The sequence below is a fragment of the Mauremys reevesii genome, linkage group 27 (assembly GCF_016161935.1).
Source record: "Mauremys reevesii isolate NIE-2019 linkage group 27, ASM1616193v1, whole genome shotgun sequence".
In the NCBI taxonomy this organism is placed as follows: domain Eukaryota; kingdom Metazoa; phylum Chordata; order Testudines; family Geoemydidae; genus Mauremys; species Mauremys reevesii.
In genome coordinates this window covers 813,901-834,813 of record NC_052649.1, presented here as the reverse complement: position 1 = coordinate 834,813, position 20,913 = coordinate 813,901, and the positions used below count along the sequence as shown (strand labels likewise).

At 38.4% G+C, this 20,913-nt stretch overlaps 1 protein-coding gene across 22 annotated transcripts in view; it reads right to left on the bottom strand.

Annotated features, from left to right (window-relative positions):
- The window catches only part of TANC2 (tetratricopeptide repeat, ankyrin repeat and coiled-coil containing 2), a 631,662-nt gene that overhangs the window by 350,273 nt on the left and 260,476 nt on the right, over window positions 1–20,913 (bottom strand). Inside the window, exon 1 of one of the 22 annotated variants that reach the window (XM_039516573.1) lies at window positions 19,638–19,729. The exons of the other annotated variants lie outside the window; for them this stretch is intronic. The gene's annotated coding sequence lies outside the window, so the exon portion shown is untranslated. Of the gene's footprint in view, window positions 1–19,637; window positions 19,730–20,913 lie in introns of those variants that run through there. 22 annotated transcript variants of the gene reach the window in all.

The window sequence follows — 20,913 nt, the reverse complement described above, 5'->3', positions numbered from 1 at the left end:
ACACAATGTGAGTGCCCATCCAACCTTGGTATGGAGTCCTGCCAGAAAACACACCTCTTGAATCCTGAAGCCCCTGGCATTGTAAATTAGAAATGGCAGGGGAGAGTGTCTCAGCGAGGGACAAGTCTGAAGTGATTTTTTTTTAACTAAGTAACTATACTAAAGGAAGGGAAACAACTGGGAAGTAATTAATAATTATTTCTATGTTCTTTGTCACTGTTTCCTATAGATACCAGGGAAGAGAAGGCAGCACTGCTCCGAGTCCCGTCTTCAGCCGAGGACGGTTGAGAAGGAACTGAGGAGGGTGTGGGGCGCACACACTCAGGAAGATTCCAATTAGACGGGTGATACCATCTGGGTGCGTGCGCCCCAACCAGGCACTGCTACCGAAAATCTCCGATCGACAGCGCCGGGACGCACCGTCACCTAGAGTGGAGCACCCACAGGGACAGCACTCGAAGAAGAATTAATGGTTACATTTTACATCCATCTCCAAAAGGCAAAAACCTTTTCAACGTTTTAAAGAGCAATATATAAAGAAAAATCTACAAACCTTTTTTTCAAGTATAAGAATATAATAATCTGAATGATAAGTGAATAATCATGTTTCCTTAGTAATGAGGCCTTAACCCTGCAAGGAGATGCCTTAGTGGTCTGACTTAAAAACAAAAAAACAAAAAAAAACCCTATTTATTGAAGTAAACAGGACTCTGAATGGGTGAAGTGGTGTGCCTGTATGCAAGTTGAATCAAGGCATTTATAGTGAAAAAAACTGCCAGCATGGAGTTAATCTTCTGACCTGGTTTAAGTTGCAACTTTCTTCAACTGAAACTATTGCTGACACCCATTGTCAGCAATCAGTAGTTCTTGTTTCAGCCTTTGAGAGAGAATTTTAGAACAGGATTTCTTTATTTGAATGCTTGTTCTTAATAATGGAGTTCGGCAACACTAACTCCTAACTGAGGCAGGTTTTGAGTGAAATTTCTTGCTTTTTGGAAAACGCATTTTGAATTCCTATTTCTAAATGTAAGAGTGTTTTGACAAACATTTTATATATAGGGGAAATGATTTCAAAAGCATGTAAACATTCTATCTGTTAAAAATACTAATTTCCTTATAAACAATTCTCCAATGGAGTAGTTTCTGTATTTTATATAGTTATCAAAATGAAATGTTTAACTATGTTTACAGAAATGGCCATGATGATAGTTTATTTTTGTCCATTCTTGCAGTTGAACTGTGTCCAGTAGACAGAACCAAAACTTTAAAATCACTTAATCTTTCATACATAGTATTTCAATAAATACATTCACAGGTAATTAAAGAAACAAAGTTCTGCCAGACCAAGTTTAAATTTCACTTTTATTTGTCTATTATTATAGGTAGAGCTGGTAGTACAGCCCATAGTTATATAAGATCCTGTTTTCAGTTGCTTTTAACTTTGCCATACTTAAGCTGCTTGGGCTGAAATTTTCCCTGCCAGGGGTCTGCCTCAGGCTCAATGTTTTTGGACAGTTTCAGCAAAAGTGTTTCAGCAGAGGTTTTTTTTAAGAACAAGCTTCATGAAAAATAGGATGGTTTACCTGTGTTAAATTCTCAGAAACTTTTAGCTGAGAAGCTTTAGTCAGTGCCTCCATGCTTTGCAGCTGGGAACTGAAATTTGGCAATGGGGTTACTTTGTGTCAGGGACTTGCCTTTTTCACCTCCTATGAAAATCCACCCAAATTTGGTCATATTTATAAGTCTTTGAAAAAACTGTTGGCATATCCTCAGTAGAGACCTGTTAGAACTACACACCTGAAAACTCAGCAGATTCTGTCCTCATTCAGATTGTTGTAGCCTCTCACAACTCTGACACGTAACTGGATTATGCAGGTGCCATCCCCATAGGACAACTGTGCATACTCCAGCTCAGGTCTACCGAAGCTCTACCAGACCATCTCTGCAATTGCTGGAGGCTAACATACTACTTCTATCAGTTCCGAATGGTGAACCAGCATCACTGGGAGCTGCGGGTGGCTGTGCAAATGTAAACAAACTGTCTGGTGGCCTGCCAGCAGATTACCCTGATAGGCTGCATGCGGCCCACAGGTTGTCCACCACTGATCTAAAGGATTCAAACCTGCTGATGAACCATGTGGGTGTCAATATGATGCCATAAGATTAAATTTTTGTTTTTTTCAAGTTGGTTTTCTAAAAACTAGGAAATTATACAACAAAACTGTTAAAATATTACAGTTGCAAAGTCAAGCAATCAAACATTAGGAAATGCCAGTATTTAAGGTTTCCTTGCAACATTCGTTGGACCCTCTTATGCATATAAGTTATGATACAGTGTTTAATTAATCTCTCCCAAAAAGTTTCTATGTGATGCTAGGGAAGTCACTTAAGCAATATTTTTCAAGGTGGTCACTAACAATGTGTTCCTCAATTTCTGGGTGCCCAACTTGAGACCCTGGGGTCTAATTTACAGGAGTGCTACAACTGAAGTCACCAGGAGATTTCTTTGAACATATAACGTCAGTACTCTGAAAAAATCAGGTCTCAAATTGGACATCCAAAATTAGTGGGCACTTCTGTCCTAATTCTTTGTATCCTCAGCTGTAAAATGGGGATAATACTACCTTGCCTCACAGGTGGTTCTGAAAATAATTAATGTTTGTGAAGCACTCAGCTACTATAATGATGAGCGCCTCAGAAAAGCCTATTAGGAAATTAAGTGCAGCACTTGAATAATGTACAGTTAATACGGCCTGGGGCCACATATTGCACAATGAAGAAAAAACAAATTTTTAAATAGCTACTTCTTCAGTGAGCACTGTCCATCCTTGCACTGAATGAGACCAGGATCCTGTGGAAAAAATAGTATGTGATCATGTAATTAAAGACGGTATCATAATTCATATGCACAAGGGGAGGTATATGAAGAATGGACAAACTCCCCTAATTTTGGAATTTCCTACCTTTTGAACACTTGATTTTTCAACCTTAATGTTCCTTTAATATACATTTGTGTGGGCAAGCATAAAAAAGATGTTCTTTCTTATGGACAACATATAGCACACAAGTATAGCATACATTTGTCTATAGGGCAGAAAGCAAGTTTAAAAAGTAACTTGATAACAACACATGTATATTAAAAATTATTAAATATATTTGGCAATTAAACAGTTAAATGTTAAATTCATTAATATTAAAATATAAGCTTCTGGCTATCGATGTCTAGTGTGCAATCATTGTGATGTTTTAAACAAAGAATGAATACAGAACAGATCTCCACAACACATTTATTCAAAAACATTATTATTCACAGTGGTTGGATATGATACACTATAAACTGTCTAGAAATAATTTTATAACCTCCAATGGTTCTTAAATTATCTTACTGAGATGTTTAAATATTGAAACGCATCAAATATTGATGTCTGACAGTCTTGGTAAACCCTTAACCCCAATTACTGTAGTACTCTAACCAGTACCCTTTTTAATTTGCAGATAAAAACTGAGTTAAAACGGAGTTAAGCTTGAGAGTATCAGTAATTTAGGGTAAAACACATTACTGAGATGTTGTATTTATCCCAAAGCCAAAAATTAAGTTGAGATTACACTTTTGGAAAAAAAAAAAAAACATGTTGAGGTAAGAAATGCACAATTCAGGCACCTAAAACAACTTAACTCTGCCCTGTAGTATTGCAGTAACAACATTATTATGATTAAGGCATTTCAGTGTCTGTGATGTCAGATCAGATTAATTTGATTTTTAAGGCATATTAGGCTGGCTCGATTTTTTGTATATCCCCCTTTGTGAAATCATTACATTACAAGGCAGAGTTAAGGTTATTTGAGTGGCTTAACTGTGCATTTCTTATGTAATGTATTTTGATTTTTTTTTTAATTTAACCTTAACTCTGAATTTCCTCGGCTAATAATGGTTCTGTGATAATTATATCATCTCTTTTTCCCCCTTACCCTTAAATCACTGACACACACACTCAACTTTCACTCCCTCTTAATATAATTTTTGCCTGGGAATTTCTATAATTTTAAATAATTTTATTAAGGCTATAAATTAATCTCAGTTAATGCCTGCAATTAACTGAAAACAAAATTAACGCACATGTGGAGTGCCTAATGTAAAATCCACCCTCCCTTGCAAACAAGGGCTCACACAGCTGAAGGGAGCTCACCTAGCTCAGTAAAAGGAGTTTAATCACTGTTTAACAGTGTGATTAAAACTGCGATTAATTTTTTTTAATCTCGTGCTTAACTGTGATTACTTTTTATCTCATGATTAATCATGATTAATTTTTTATTTGCTTGACAGCCCTCAATTTCATACATGAGCACTAAACAAGAAATGCAGAGAATGCTACCATGTGATATTTCTAATTGAAGCTATGTACTATCAATCTTAAATCATATTTCAAAAAAAAAATTATGGTCAGATTCACCAATACACCAAAGCAGCCACAGACACCAGCCATTTAAGTTGGGTTTACAGATGTTTTTCTTTGCCAAAACACCACAAAGCAACCAAAGCAGATTGGCAAATCTAATCCGCAACATTTCTTCAAAGATAACCAATACACAAGATTTAAATTAATATTTACAGTGTGGAAAGTTTGACATTTCTGTATTAGTCTATTGTTAAGATGATTCAGTACAAAGAAATGTCCAACCCAGATGCAAAAGTTTTTAAGAATCCAGCTTTTAATTTATTTTTTGCTCTAATTAAAGGATTTACTTGTGAATGCTCATAATATTCATTCTTTGAAAAGAGAGTAATGTAATTTTGGGGAAGATGTATTGTATTTTTCACAGAAAACAGAGATTGAATCCTTGTTTGAAGTGCAGGACAAAATTCAATTTTAACTATGCAGTAATGACCAGGTCAGCATCTTAATAACTACATAACCTTTGAGCTCCAAAATTAATATTAGTGGCACACATATAGGAATGGAGATTGTAAACCTGGATCTTGCAATGAACAATTAATCTGTTCTTCTGCATATTTCTCATTGTTTTACTTAAAAATCTCTAAAATACAAATGTGGTAACTGTTACATTGATATAATTGTATATATGGAGAATTTTTTGTGCATCACCAAATGTTGTATACTAAGACTTGCTTGTAATTATTGTTTGTAATTATCTTGAAGAACCTCAGTTACTGCATAAGGTGAGTAACCTTCTCTTCTTCTTCAAGAGATGTCCCTGTGGGTGCTCCACTTCAGGTGACTGTAAAGCAGTGCTTTTTAAGATGGTTGGGGCTTCGGAGTAGGAAATAAAGCAGCGGAAAGTACCGCTCGGCCAAGCTGAGTATCTGTTTTAGGGCCTTGCGTGATGGCGTAAAGTTTGGCAAAAGTGTGTTCAGATGCCCAGGTAACAACCTTGCAAATGTCTGTCAATGGGACATTGTTTAGTAATGCTGTGGAAGTGGAGATGGACCTTCTAGAATTCGCCCTGATGGTTGTTGGAGGCTGAACGACCCTTAGATGATAGCATAGTAGAATACAGCCACATATCCATTTAGAGAACCTCTGTGTGGATATAGCAGCAAAGAATCCTGTGGCACCTTATAGACTAACAGACGTTTTGCAGCATGAGCTTTCGTGGGTGAATACCCACTTCTTCGGATGCAAGAAGTGGGTATTCTTATGCAGTGCTCATGCTGCAAAACGTCTGTTAGTCTATAAGGTGCCACAGGATTCTTTGCTGCTTCTACAGAACCAGACTAACACAGCTACCCCTCTGTGTGGATATAGGCGCTCCCTTGGATCGTTCTGCTATGGATACAAAGAGTTTAGGAGTAGCCTGAAATGGTTTTGTTCTGTCCAGATAAAATGCGAGAGCTCTTCTAACGTCCAGCGTGTGCATGGTCGCCTCGAATGAGTTCGCATGTGGCTTGGGGAAGAAAGTTGGGAGCTGCAGTGGTTTGTTACTGTGGAAGGATGAGTGCAGCTTGGGAAAGAATTTGGGATGGGTGCACAACGTAACTTTGTCCTTAAGAAAGATGGTATATGGGGGTTCAGCCATAAGCACCCCTATCTCCCCTACACGTCTCGTAGATGTGATGGCAATGAGGAAGGATACTTTCATGGACAGGTGTAACGAGGAGCAAGTTGCCAAGGGTTCAAATGGTTGACAAATTAGGAGGGTGAGTACAAGATTTAAGTCCCAAGGTATAGTAGGTGGCCTCACTTCTGGATAGAGGGCTTGGATGCCTTTTAGGAATCGTTTGGTGACAGGGTGAGCGAAGATTGAAGTGTCATCAGTCTTTTGATGGAAAGCAGTGATTGTCACTAGGTGGACCTTCAGTGAGCTGACAGAAAGGCCCAACTACTCTGAGTTATAGGAGATAGTCTTGTATTTGGGAGAGGAGCAGAAGCAGCGTATGCTTGTTTTGTGGTGCACCATATCGTGAATCTCTTCCTCTTGTCTATGTAAGTGGAGCGTATGGATAGCTTCCTACTGATTCCTATGCTGCCATGTGGCCCAGAAGTTGTAGGCATTCGTGGGCCATGGTTCATGGGCTGGCTGCACACTGTGGCCATGATTGTTTGTATGAAGTCAAATCTGTCCCGTGGGAGGGATGCCCTCGTTGTCATGGAGTCAAGATAGGCGCTGATGAATACCAGCTGTTGGGTAGGTTCTATTGTTGATTTCCTTGTGTTTATTTATAGGCTGAGGCTATGGAAGCAGTTTACTGGCATTTGCGTGGAGTGAACGGCTTCGAATGGAGTATGAGCCTTGCGGAGACAATCGTCCAGGTAAGGGAATATAGTAACTCCTTGCTTCCTCAGATGCATCGTTGCCACTGCCAGGATCTTGGAAAAGACAGGGGGTGCTGTTGACATGCCAAAGGGTAGCACCTTGTATTGACAGTGGTCTGTGCCTAACGTAAATCTGAGAAACCGCCTGTGAGTGGAGTGTATCATCACATGAAAATAGGCATCTTGGAAGTCAAGGATTGAAAACCAGTCCCCCTGTTCCAGCGTTGGTATGATAGTTATTAGAGTGACCGTTGCGTCTTTTCGAACTTGTTTAGTCGCCTGAGGTCGAGCATGGGTCACCCCCACCCCCCTTTTCTTCTGTGTTAAAAAGTAGTGGGAGTAAAACCCCTTTCCCCGTGTTGTTCGGGGACCAACACCACTGCCCCCAATTGGAGGAGATGTTCTACTTCTTAGCACAACAAAGTGAGAGGGGTCTCTGAAGACGGACAGGGTGGGAGCGTTGACTACGGCTGTGGCAGTGGATCTGGCTGCAGAGTCGGCAGCACCTAGTCAAGCTTGCAGCATCATGTAGGCGATGGTTTGGCCTTCGGAGACTAATAATTTGAACTGTCTCTTTGCTTCTGGAATGTCAACAAAATCGTTAAACTTAGCCTAGTTTTTGTGGTCATACTTAGCCAGTAGAGCCAAATAATTGGACACTCTGCTTTGGAGTGTAGAGGAAGCATAGACTTTTCATCCAAAGGGGTCTAGCCTCTTGCTTTCCTTGTCCAAAGGGGTGGATCTGAAATGTTGTTGCTTGCCCTTTTGGTTGGCTGCCTCTACCACTAGCGAATTAGGAGCTCGATGTGTAAATAAGAATTCGGATCCCTTAGGTGGGATGTAGTATTTTCAATCAGCCCTTTTACAGGTAAGTGGAATTGTGGCTGGTGTTTGCAAAACTGTTTTTGCTGGGTTCATGATAGCAGCGTTGATGGGCAATGCTATCTTAGAGGAGGAGGAAGTATGTAAGATGTTGGTTAACTAATTCTGAGTTTCTGACACCTCCTCAAGGGCAATCTTAAGTTCATCGGCCACTCTTTTAAACAGGTCCTGAAACTGGGAAAAATCATCCGCTATTGTCAGTGGTGGAGGCATTATAGCCTCATCAGGAGAAAAGGAGGAATTCATGGGTGGCGAGGTGTCTGGGGCAGTATCTACTGCCTGCTCTGCCACAGGGTCTTCCTGTATGTCCTCCTCCATCCTATGTGAGGGTGGAGGTGGGGATTTTGATGCTTCCCTATGAGGACTAGGGTGTCTGCTGTGGCGTCTTCCATACGACCCCCAAGGTCTCCAATAAGGCCACTGGCCTGGATAGGACATGGGAGGTCCCAGCCATGGGTGTCCATACCAGGGAGGGATGTTATGGTCATAGGATGATCGAGACCTGGATGATGCAGTGGTCATGGGTGTTCTGATGGTGGAAGAGTGGCGAGGGGAGAATACCCCTTCAGCGTCATTGTTCTCATCACTGGAAAATCGCAATGGAATTGGAGATAGATGCTGATGTGGAGCCAATAGTCTCGGGGAAACATCAGTACCAAAGAGAAGAGACTTGTGGAGTGGATGAGACAAACAAATCCCTATGGTGCAGGAAAAGACACGGCACTGATGGTGTGAGTGCCATGGGAAGCGGTGTTATCTGCACCGTTGGTTCAGAGGGCTGCGTGGGTGCCAATGTCACTGGTGTTGGCACTGTGGTTCCAGAGGTTTTCAGAAGTGGTGCCGAGGCAGGAGCAGTCACCGGTGCCGTCTCCATCAGAGGCACTGGTAGTGCCGTGGTGGAGGCCGGCAACTTGGAGACATTCACCTCGGTACTGGGCGGTGGGTGCCAGCAGCGGCTGTCTTATGGAGCAGGTTAGATAAACACCTGTCAGGGATGGTCTAGATAATACTTAGTCCTGCCTTGAGTTCAGGGGACTGGACTAAATGACTTCTCAAGGTCCCCTCCAGTCCTATGAGTCTATGATTCTATGATTTTTAAATGTATTAAAATTTTAGAATCACTTCAAGTTTAGAGGGAAGAGAGCTGTTTTACCACTTTTCAAGCTCTAGAAAAAAGTTATATTTGAACTGATGCAGATAATGTTGAGCTGGAGGTATGTATGTAGATCCCATTGAGTGCCTGGGAAAAGATTTTTCATTATTTCACTGCTTTCTTATTAATCTAAAGAAGAATCTTAAAGGCCCTGCATAAAACTGTATCTCTGCCTACATCTTTGTGCTTATTTCCTCCTACTATCCCTCCCACTGCCTACAGTATGCACCTCCTTCCTAATGAGCCACTTTATATTCTTCTCCCACTGCAATCGTCACGCCATCTTCCATGCTTTTCCTTACACCTGGAACTGCCTCTTGTTCCCTTTGCATCAAACAGCCTCCCTTTCCTCCTCTTAATCCTTCCTCAATCACACTTTAACTGCAAAACATACAGAACTCAAACAACCTTAGAACTGTGTGTTACCTGTCTGAACTAGTAATTTAATTTAGATGATGAGTTCTTTGGGGGCATGGACAATGCCTTTTCTTGTGTCTGTACGGTTCCAAAACACACTATTCAGAAACAACTTTTAAAAAAAGGTAAATAAACGTATCAAGGCAAAATGGACAACAACAGTGCATGACATAAAATAAACTATATTCATTTTCCACCATACTGCAGTAGCATATTCTGATCATGTAACAGCTCTGTTGGTGTACACATGCTGAATCACTGCTCATCTTGCAGATGCTCTTGAGAAAACTATACAAATCAACACATTTTAAATAACCTAGTTTAGCAATGCAGATATTTAGGTCATTAAACAGCAATTGAGACAATGAAAAAGCAGTATTTTATGAGCCACTAAAGCACTTTTACAACAGGAACATTTTGAGCCATCCTTCCCTCTCCTTTTTTTCCCCCATCATAAAAGAAAAAGTTATAATAGCTATGTGCAACATTTCTATTCTGACAATGTGCAGTTCGTTCATATTCCTTACCCTGCCATGCCTAAGCACTCTTTGTACTCATGATAAACTGATAACACTGCCTTACAACTATGCTGGATAGTTTAGTTGCTTCTCCCACAACTAAGTGAAATGATAAGAAAGGAAGATAATCACCTACACTTGACTTTTCCAACTGTATTTTCTTCATTACCTTCACATTCTTTTGAGCACAATTGTTAGTGCCATCAGTCTGATAACAAACTAGAAAGCAATGACTGCTGGAGCTACCATAACTAAAGATTATCCAGAGATGCTGCCCAGGCCAGGTGTGCAACATCCATTCCTACTACTGCAGACAGAGACTGGAAAATATGACTCCCCGGAGGACATTGGAAAATACAATCCATCAGAAGAGGGATTCTTGAACTTAGTGATGCATAATCATGTATGTATTGTAATTGCTATTTACCAAGACTGCAGATATGTTAAATGCAATCACATATATGCAGGAGGCCATGAGCCCCAGAAGCCTTGAGGGGAGTGTGACAAAGTTCCTCCTCTACCTTGGTGGGTAGATTCACCCTGTGGGTTGGGAAACAGCCCAGAGACCTTCCCCTCTGGTAGAAGCCACAGTCCAGGTCAATTCCTCCTGTGTTTGATCAGGAGTTCGGAGGTTTGGGAGGAACCTGGGCCTGCCCTCTACTCCAGGTTCCAGCCCAGGGCCCTGTGGACTGCAGCTGTCTAAAGTGCCTCCTGGTACAGTTGCGCAACAACTACAACTCCCTGAGCTACTTCCCCATGGCCTCCTCTCAACACCTTCTTTGTCCTCACCATCAGACCTTCATCCTGATGTCTGATAACGCTTGCACTTCTCAGTCCTCCAGCAGTATGCCTACTCACTCTCAGCTTCTTGCACTCCTCTTACTCCCAGTTCCTTGCACGCACTTCCTCTCCTCTGGCTCCCTGGCTGTCTTTGGCCTGACTGGAGTGAGCCCTTTTATAGCATCAGAGGGGCCTTAATTAGAGTCAGGTGCTTAACAGCCTCACCTGACTCTTAGCAGGTTAATTGGAGTCAGGTGTTCTCATTAGCCTGGAGCAGCCCCTGTTCTGGTCACTCAGGAAACAGAAAACTGCTTATCCAGTGGCCGGTATATCTCCCTTCTACTACTCTGTTGTTCCCAACTGGTCTGGGTCTATCACAGGAGACATGGATTTAAAAGCCAACCAGATAGATGAACCTCTGATTCCAGCCCAAATGGCACAAAGGCTGACTCTGGATACTCTTAAATCCGAGCTTGTGGACTGGAGGCAGGACAGTTTAGAGGTAATCCTACTCTCCTAGAACCTGAAGATACTAAGTAAGAACTCAGGGTAAAGGTCACTTTACCCTAAAGAGTAAAGCACTGGTCACTGTTTCCCAAACTGGAATTGAGGCAACATATGGGATCCAAGGAAACATACATTTGCACTAACATCTATGATTAGATCAACAGAATCCAAAACGCAATCACCCCTTCTTCCAATACTCTAGTCCATGTGCTACAACAGGCACCCTTCTCCTACCTACTTAAAGCTTCAGGTGTGTTCATCCACTGGGGACATTTTATTGCTACAAACTGCACATTATTTTAATCTTGATTTTTTTTTTAATGCAGGGCTACAATGAGGAAAATTGGCTTTATAACAGAGAATGGAATGGACAAGGAACAGCTTGGAATCAGGCAGCGACACAGACTACAGCTAGGGTGACCAGATAGCAAGTGTGAAATATTGGGACGGAGGTGGGGGGTAATAGGAGCCCACATAAAAAAAAAGCTCCGAAATATTAAGAACATAAGAACATAAGAAAGGCCGTACCGGGTCAGACCAAAGGTCCATCTAGCCAGCTGTCTGTCTACAGTGAGTGGCCCATGCAGGCCCCCCCTGAAGAGAACCTAACAGGCAATGATCAAATGATCTCTCTCCTCCTCATCATCATCCCATCCCAACAGAGCTAGGGACACCATTCTATTCTTACCCATCTAATATTAATAGCCATTTATGGACTACCATTACATGAATTTTATTTTTTTAAACATTACATTAGTAGTAGTCCTAGTCTCCTCCTCTCCAGGTGGAGTTCCACAAGTTGACTGTTGACTGCGAAAAGAAAGAACTTTTTTTTTTTTTTTTTTTTGCCTGCTGCTTTTTTTTTCATTTGGTGACCCTAGTCTCTGTATTATGTGAATAAAATAATCTTTTTTTTTTTTCCTTTTCAATCATCATCATGATTTTATTATATCTATCTCCCCCCCCCTCTTTTCTTTTTCTTTTCCAAACTCTCCTCTCCTTCTTCTTTTTTCCTCTTATCTCTCCTTCTCTCTAATCTAATCATTTTTTTTGCTCTTTTTTCTTCTTTCTCTTTTTTTGAAATTTTTTTTTTTTTTGAGTGAGGAGACCACATCTGTACAGATACACAGATCTGCATGATTGGATATATTATATAAAATATATTATATATATATCTTCTCTCTATTCTCCTTTTTTTTTTAACATCCCTTTTGCTTTTTTTTTTTTTTTCTTCTGCACACTGCGTGACTCAGAGAGAGAACCACGATAACTAAGATCTTTTTTTCTTTTCCTGACAGCTAAATTAGCCCCCCCCCCAATGTGTGTATGTAGTTTTTGTTTTTATTTTGTTTTTGCATTACATTATTTTTATTTTTATTTTTTTTTTTTTTGCATTTTGCACTTAGTTTTGTTAGATTTTGTTGATTTTGTTTCTTTTCTTTCTTTCTGCTTTACTTCTTTCTATCTTTGTTTAGTTTTAGTATCATCTGCAAACTTTTGCACCCCACTTTTTACCCTTTCTTCAGAATTCATTGAATATATATGAATAATAGGATTGGTCTAGGACTGACCCCTTGAATACACCACTCCACCCCCTCTCTTCCTCCTATTTACCATTTATTCCTTCCCTGTCCTTTCTGTCCTTCAGTTCTCAATCCATGAAAGGACCTTTCTTTCCTTTCATGACATGATTTTTGGAATTACGTTATTACTTTGGTGAGGACCTTGTCAAAGGCTTCAAAAAAACAGTACTCTACACTACACCTGATCCCCCTCCTTGTCCATGTGTGTTGACTTCCTTGAAGAATAATAGATTATTAAGACACGATTTTTCTAAACAGAAACCATGTTGACTATTTGTTTATTTTTTATGTTTTGTGTGTCTGTATTTCTATATTGGGACTGTCCCTATAAAATCAGGACATCTGGTCACTCTAACTACAACTAGCATCGAATCATTCAATGGCACAGACCTACCTATTCTAAAAATTAACTCTTGATACTAAATTACTTATTTGTCCCCTGAAACCACATATAATCTATAAACTATAAAAACAGAAAAGAGTAGTACGCAGTGATGGTTCAGCAAAATGCAACCTATGGTAGCAGGAACAGAAGTGAGGGTGGCAGCGGGACAGTCCTTTATATAAAATATTCTTGCACCAAATGTGGGTTCACATGAACAAATGTGCACAGTATCAGAGGACACTGCTTTGTCGATGCTTTTGAGGATGTGGCACATCCCAAACCCATCTGAAAAGGGGGGCAACTACAGGGCCAATTCTCAGTGGTAAAACCTGCATTAGGAAGGTGTAACTGATAGAGGGTCAACCTGCAATTTATCTGCATCAAAGAAAAAAGTGATAACATTGCTCACATAAAAAGTTAACTATTTAATGACATTTTAATACTTTATAAATAAAGCCTGACGAAGTGGGTATTCACCCACGAAAGCTTATGCTCCAATACGTCTGTTAGTCTATAAGGTGCCACAGGACTCTTTGTCACTTTATATTGACATTGTGCAGCTATTTTTTTCATTTCATAGAGATAGTACTATGTGCTGTCACCATCATATCACACACTAAATAAGTATTAGAGAAGCCACTAAACAGAGTACTGTTATCAAGCTTCAAGACAAAACTGATTTCATTATTTTTGAAATGGTTCCACAAGCTTTCTGTGTTAATCTGAGATAATCTTTGCATCTCTGCAGTAAGATTATATATATTTGGTCTTTAATGCAGAAAGCATTGACAGATATAAGTCTTCCCATCAATAAATTCTTTCAGAATAATATCTAATATAATTTGAAAATGCAGGGTGTCTACTGTGCAGGTCCCTTGTCCTGATATTTTCTGATCAATTATTGCATAACCACCTGCAGCATAACCAAAGCAGCAATAAACTTGCAAGATCTCTTAATAATTGGCTGCAATTATTTTAAAGATGATTTATGCTTGAATTACACTTACACAGCATGTGAGATCATTATAACCTTAGAATCTACTTATCTGACCTAACAGCACTTGGAACAAGAGGCACCCTATTTCAGCAATAACTCTCTGATAAAATAACCTGTTATAATTAAACTTATTATTTGACTGTAAAAGGCATCTGCCAAGAGCCTGGATGAATATATGTTGTCATAAGGAAACAAAGTTAATCCAAAGTAATGGCTTTATAAATATTAATGAATTTTAAACCATAAATCAGTATCCTTTAGATTGTTAATCTAGATGTTAAAAGTTTTCATAGTGTGTTTCAAGTTAAAAATGTCTAGTTAATATTTAATTAAAGTTTGAGGAATGTTGTATATACCAACAAGGAACAATGATTTTTGATCAGTGCAAATAAGGAAATCAACTGGTCTAAGTGAATTCTAAGGTCATAATTATTGTTCTAGTAGTACTCTGTCTAAAACATCATATCAATTTAAATAGTAAGCTATGACCTGTAACTTTTATTTCCCCAAACAAAACCACAACTGTCATAAACCAATTGAAATTAAGTCCACTGAACCCTTTAGCATCAACAAATTTAGCATACTCTTTTAGCATACCCCATTGACAACAGTGGAATAACTGTGAAGAAATCAGGCCCACAGCTTCGTGAAGTAAAACAAGACAACTGACTTTATCTTCCTTCCTTTTAAATACCAGGTTCCTCAAAACCTTGCTCATGCAAGTAATCCTTACTCATGCAAGTAGTCGCACTGAGGTCAGAGGAACTGATCATGTCAGTAAGGATTACTCCCATGAATACTGTTTTGCAGCGTTAGGGCCTTAGCATGCTCAGTGTACAGCCTGTGATAGGGCAGTGATATGGCTCAATTGGTACATCTTGTTGCTCCATTAAAACTAATGGGCCCACTTTCAGAAGTCTTGGCCCAAGCTCTGCCTCTTGATTAACACACATGCCCCTAATTTTATCCTAATGAAATTAATATACAAATGAGGAATTTGTATATGTGCATAGACAATTTTGATGTAAATATGTTTCCTGCTGAACTAACAGGACTAATGTCTGCAGCACCATCCAAACATGTCACATTATATGCAATGGAACTCATGCTATGAAATGGTGTAACATTTACCTGAACAGATCGCCACCTGCTTTATAACATCAAAGATGCTATAGCTTGACAAAATAAATTAAAATGAAAATATTTCACCTCAGTTTATGTTCTGAAATCAATGGAACACATGACCAAGTCAGCCTTAAATTTACAATTCCATGGCCGGTAAAGATTTAAGAGTGGGATATCACATCTTTTGCAAACTCATTTATGATTCTCTGCCTATCTTGTTTTTTCTTAGGGAACATTATACTTATTTTTCTTGAAATGGAAGGGGACAAGAAAATGCAATATGTGCAAATACTGTAGCGCTTAAATCCTTTTGTAGTGAATTTAGCATTTGTGAAGGCACAAGAGTAATAGACATGAAGACCAACATATTTTACATATTCATAGAAGAGTCACTGCATACCATAGGTAGCAGCACTGCAAATTGCCAAACAGCATACCTTAACTTGACATAGAAGGAACACTTCTACCAAGAAGAGAGAGCTTCAAGAAAGGGGCCAGTTAGTACCAACTGCAGTGGTATTTTTGTGAGGCTGAAATTCTCCATTAGAATCTAGATGAAGATTATCAATTCAGTTCCAATACAGCAGGCCATTAAATAGCTATCAGATGGAAATCCCTTTTGGTCACAGTCAAACTTTTTTATTTTCTGGTTCACAATGGCAGAAAGGTGAATTCTCCAAAATGAAAAGAGATATTCCAAATGTCACAGAAACTTTCCTTTCATTGGAGCACTGTCCAGGAGGAAGACAAACCAATGTGTGCAAGCCCATAGACACAACCTGACCTATAACTAAAAATACACTATCTATTTCATAGAGTCCTTCCTTCCTCCTTAACAAATAAAATCATTGGGAAGCTTGAAACTGAAATCTATTTCCTGATCCAAACAGCTTTTCTTGCAACACATACAACACTTTGTGATTGAAAGGGCTCTTGTGTGAGTCAACTTTTTTTTTTAAAGCACTGAAGTATTTGCTTTAAAGAATTACATACTACATGCTGTACATTTGCAAAGAGAGCAGTACCGCTAAAGTCTGGGTCAACTATTCTTAACAAAATTCCTTCAAGAAACACTAATAGCTGTCCCTAGCTGCATAGCTGAAAATTTATCTAGCATTTAATTCTTAATAAAAAACTTTGTTTTTAAGAAGCAATTGAAGATTTGTTTGTAAATTTTCTTTAATAAAAATTGTTTTCCTTTCTGCCATCTCAATAACATGTGGCCCAACAGCTAGCCAAATAATTGTATTTAGTTGAATTCCCTTTCAATTAAAAAAAATCTTAATTGCAGCCAGCTCCTCATCTGCAATTTGCAGCACTAATATCCACCAGCCATTTTGTTTTCAGCATGTAACACTAGCAACCAGCTGTCTTCCCCCTGCCTCTCTATTAGCATATCAGATAATTTAGAAAAATCAGCTCAGAAGCAGACTGTACCAGTAATGGCTGATTTTTATCATGGGGACTATATCTGTACATATGCTGCTGCTACCTGATTTTTCCATTTTTTTCTGGTTCTGCTCTACCAGCCTTGACTCAGCAAAATTTCTTATCTTTACTTTTTAAATCTTCATCACTAATATACCTACAACATTTTCACATATTCACTGTAGCCTCTCAACTGCAATAAAACAAAGGTTGAACTACTGTGGTTTCAAACAGAAGAATGCACTCACTACATAGTTTCAGAATATAGCTAACCTTTTAAATATTTTAAATTAAAGGGAAGAAGGCATACATTTGGTTAAGTAATTATAACTGTATTTCACTAGAGCAGCTACCCATGAATAATAAATATGTAAAGGCTAGCATGCATTATTCTCCTTTCTCGAGGGTGTCCCTAATAAGCATTAGACAGAAAACAATTCTCCACCTGTTTTGACTGCAACATCCTGCTGTTTGAATGCCAATTATGTTTTCTCATAGAAAGTGTCCCTGAAGTCCAACATGACATGCTTCTACAGTTAAATTAAGATACTTTTGAGGCTGGTGGCCAATGCTTTTTTCAAGTAATCTTCTGTCCTCAATGTAAAGCTCTTCACCATGTCATATTTCCAAAATCTGAAGAAGCTGTGATTCTCTTTATTCTCGCTAAACAAAATGTAAACTTTTCCTCTTAAGGGAGATTTTAAAACCTTTACCTTTGTTTTAAAGATATCTGTAAGAAGAAATCATTTATCTAGTATAATCAGCCACCATAAAGTATGTTAGCATCAATGCTTAATTTGTAAGGAAAGAGATGCCGGGGCTCAAACTATTTTTTTACTTTCATAGCTGACGCACAAAGCCCAGAGGTGCCTGGGCTATGAACTGCCAAACCTAGACATGCCGGAGCTCAGCCCTGGCACAAAGTAAGCACCGGTTAGAATGTTGTGGTATGTTGCAGTTACACATTAACAAGCAAATTACAAATCACTTATTGATTACAGAATAACAACTGGCTGGAAGATATAACAATCCAAAGGAAATATCTAACAGCCTCCATTAATGTAACAAAAATATTCACTTCAGAATGTTTCTACTCTTATCATTTCTCCATGCTGATGTGGGAGCACATAGGTTGAATGGTTCTCACTAGTGCTGTACCTTGTAAAAAAGCCAATCAGATTCCTTTGTTTCATCTGCAAAGCTCCGTCAGAGTTATGTAACATTCTAGAGACATGAAGAGGTAGAATATGGTATAGTAGATCCCTTTTGTACTCCCTAGAGTATATACTGAAGCATTCTGTTACTCTTTTTTGGCATCTATAGGTCTCATACATTGTTCTGAATTTCATGTCAGTTATGAGAGAGTGGCATCTGTGAAGAGCAATACGAGGCGATTTAGGCATAAGAGAAAAATGGGGATGTGCACCTTCTTCCCAGAAAATGTTACAAAACATATTAAGTATGAAGTACACAGTACTATTACATCAAGACTGATGTTCCTTGTGCCTTGAGCTACGTTTTTCTGGTATAATAAAGAGGGGGTGGGGATTGTGCATGTACTATAAAAGCACAAAACAGAAGAGTGCATTAATAAACAAATGAAACAAACAGAAAAATGGAAGTAAAATGTTAAAATGCCAATGCTTAACCCTTAAAATAAAATAAACAAACATAATTTTATCCCTTAAAATACAGTATTTCAACTGCCTGGTTAGATACTATTTTCTCACCCAACAAAAACAGGATTTTCATTACAAAGTCATATCATAATAGAATTTCTAAAAACATGCAAGCACACACATGCCCAAAGAGCTAAGCAATAACAGCATAGATGTCTGTGTACTTTATTTACATGCTGAGCTTTTTCTATTTGTTGAAGTGTACATGCATGGTATTCTCCCTTAATTTGAAGACAAGGGGCTCCCTAATTTTAAACACTAACATGCCCTCTTGCCCTCTATCCTCCCTCCCCCATGATAATGCACCACTGCTGAAAATGTTACTCTGTGAATGATTTTTCTGAGGGGAGTGGGAGGGGGAACCACACTATTAACACATTTCAGCCGAAACTGTCAAGTGCACACCCAGCTGTGGCTGGTGAATCCAGCCCCTTCTCTACACTCTAAAATCAGCAGCATCCCATGACCAAAGATTGTGAATCAGCAGTATGTTAACAAATGTATTTCAGACATCAAAAACTAAAGAGAAATCTAGATATATTTTTAAAAACTGAAAAGTGATAAATCTCCAGCAACATAACAATAATGAGATTATAATGTATAATTAGGAGATCTACTCTGATCAGATTGTATTGAAACTACAATTTTTGTGGCTATTATGTTTTTCTCATTAACATTATTCTGATTGACTTAACTGGCTGTGCTTTTATACAGGCTTAAAAATAAGAAAGATATAAATGAAGATCATAATGTAAGAGACAGGTTTTTTTTAAATGTTCGCATTTGTGTCCTTGGTTTTTTAATGACTCTTGTCCCAATTCCTTATCCTCTCCCTCATTGTGTGCAATATGGCCGATTGTTACAAACATTTGACTTTTTAAAAAAGGTAATAATTTAAAGTCTAGTTATTTGCAATGCGAACTTAAGTGTTTTACAGTCATCAGTAAAAGATGAAGTGTCAACTCTAGTGTTCATTCCTCTGATTTTCGAAGTCAGCTCACAATCCTCTACTAAAACTCTATAATATCATAAAACAATAACAAAAAGAGAGAAACTGGTAGAAGTTGTGACAGTTTAAAAAAAAGAAAAAACATACATTTGCTTACAAATTATTCAGATGATACATCCATAGTATTAAAATAAAAATAAATGTTTCTTTAAAAATGTTATAACTATTTTAACATAGACATGGAGGCACATGGACACACACACATATATATACTCTATATATACTGTATATTTTTAAATCTCCACACACAATCTGTATGTATCCATACATTACATATCACTACACAAATGCCCACAAATGCATTCTGAAACAGACAGGAAAACATAATACATCCTGATTTCTATCCACTCCCTTAATCTTGCTAACGTAATCTCCTCTCCCACTCAATGTTACAAACTCACCTCTGGATCATGTTGAAGATTATTTTTTTCTAAACCCAGAACACACTGCACCATTTTGTCTGTCTTCTGGACAGCAAGAAACAGGCAGAACAGCAGTGAAGGAGTGTACTGGAGTCAGCAGAGTCAGTGCCTGCCTCATACTGCAGTCTGTATATTGAACGCAATGAAGCCCACAGGTGCCTACGTAAAACACTTCAGCTGCAGAGAGCAACTTAATGCTTCCTCAGCAGCATGTCTGTGCTCTACTTTCACTTTTCATTAACCCATGCTCAAAATGTTCATGGAAGAATCTTGACTTAGAGACAGCTTTCATATTAAGCAGCTTAATATAAACTCCAATTGCTTAAATCCAAGTACATTAAGAAGGCTAGACTCAAACGGAAAATGAGAATTTCAAACAGAATAAATCCTACCATGCAAATAATCCTATGGCATATTAACATTATTCTCTCTCACTTTGCTGGTCTTAATTACTAGCATTTTAAAAAAATCAAATTTTAAACAGTTTTTCCATATTTAATATTTTTAATATTTCATATATATATATATATACACACACACACACACGTGCAGTATAAGTAATAATCTGAATCAGGTGACTGAACAGTTCTTTGGTACTTTTGCATGTTCTCTATACTAAAGTTCCCTATAGAGCAAGCCATCTGCCTAGGGGAGAACCCACTACTGTTTGCAATATGCAGACGTTCTAATTAGTGAAGGAAAAAATAGAAATTTGGCATACATGACAGCAACAAATTATAAACAAACCTAACTCCACCCATTTATCATACAAATCCTTCTTTAGCAAAGGAAGGTCACTCAAGCTGTAAGCAGAGAATCAAGGAGGTTCTTTTGAAAATTGCAGGAGAAAGTTAACTTGCAAATTAATCTAAATATTGCCAGCTCAGTAACTGCCACACTTAGTGCCTCTTTCCACCTTTTAAGAAGTCCCATATTGTTTCTCTTCCGCTAGACTTGTTCTTCTTCTCATCTATTCCCTAAAATATACTCATTAGTAACTTACTGTAATTAACTTGTCTTATGGATATATTTCAACAATTAAAGTCTTGTTAGGAAAAGAAATTAAATAGAATTCTGATTTTTTCAATATAAAGTTCTAGTGTGGCTGGGATAAAGGTAACAATTTATTTTGCATGCAGATGTATGTACAGTACCACATTACATCTCAAAAAATGTAAAATCTGACCCCTGCTGTAGCTAAGAAAAATAGTATTTCTATCTTATGGACTTACCCCAAAATTTAATACGACTTGGG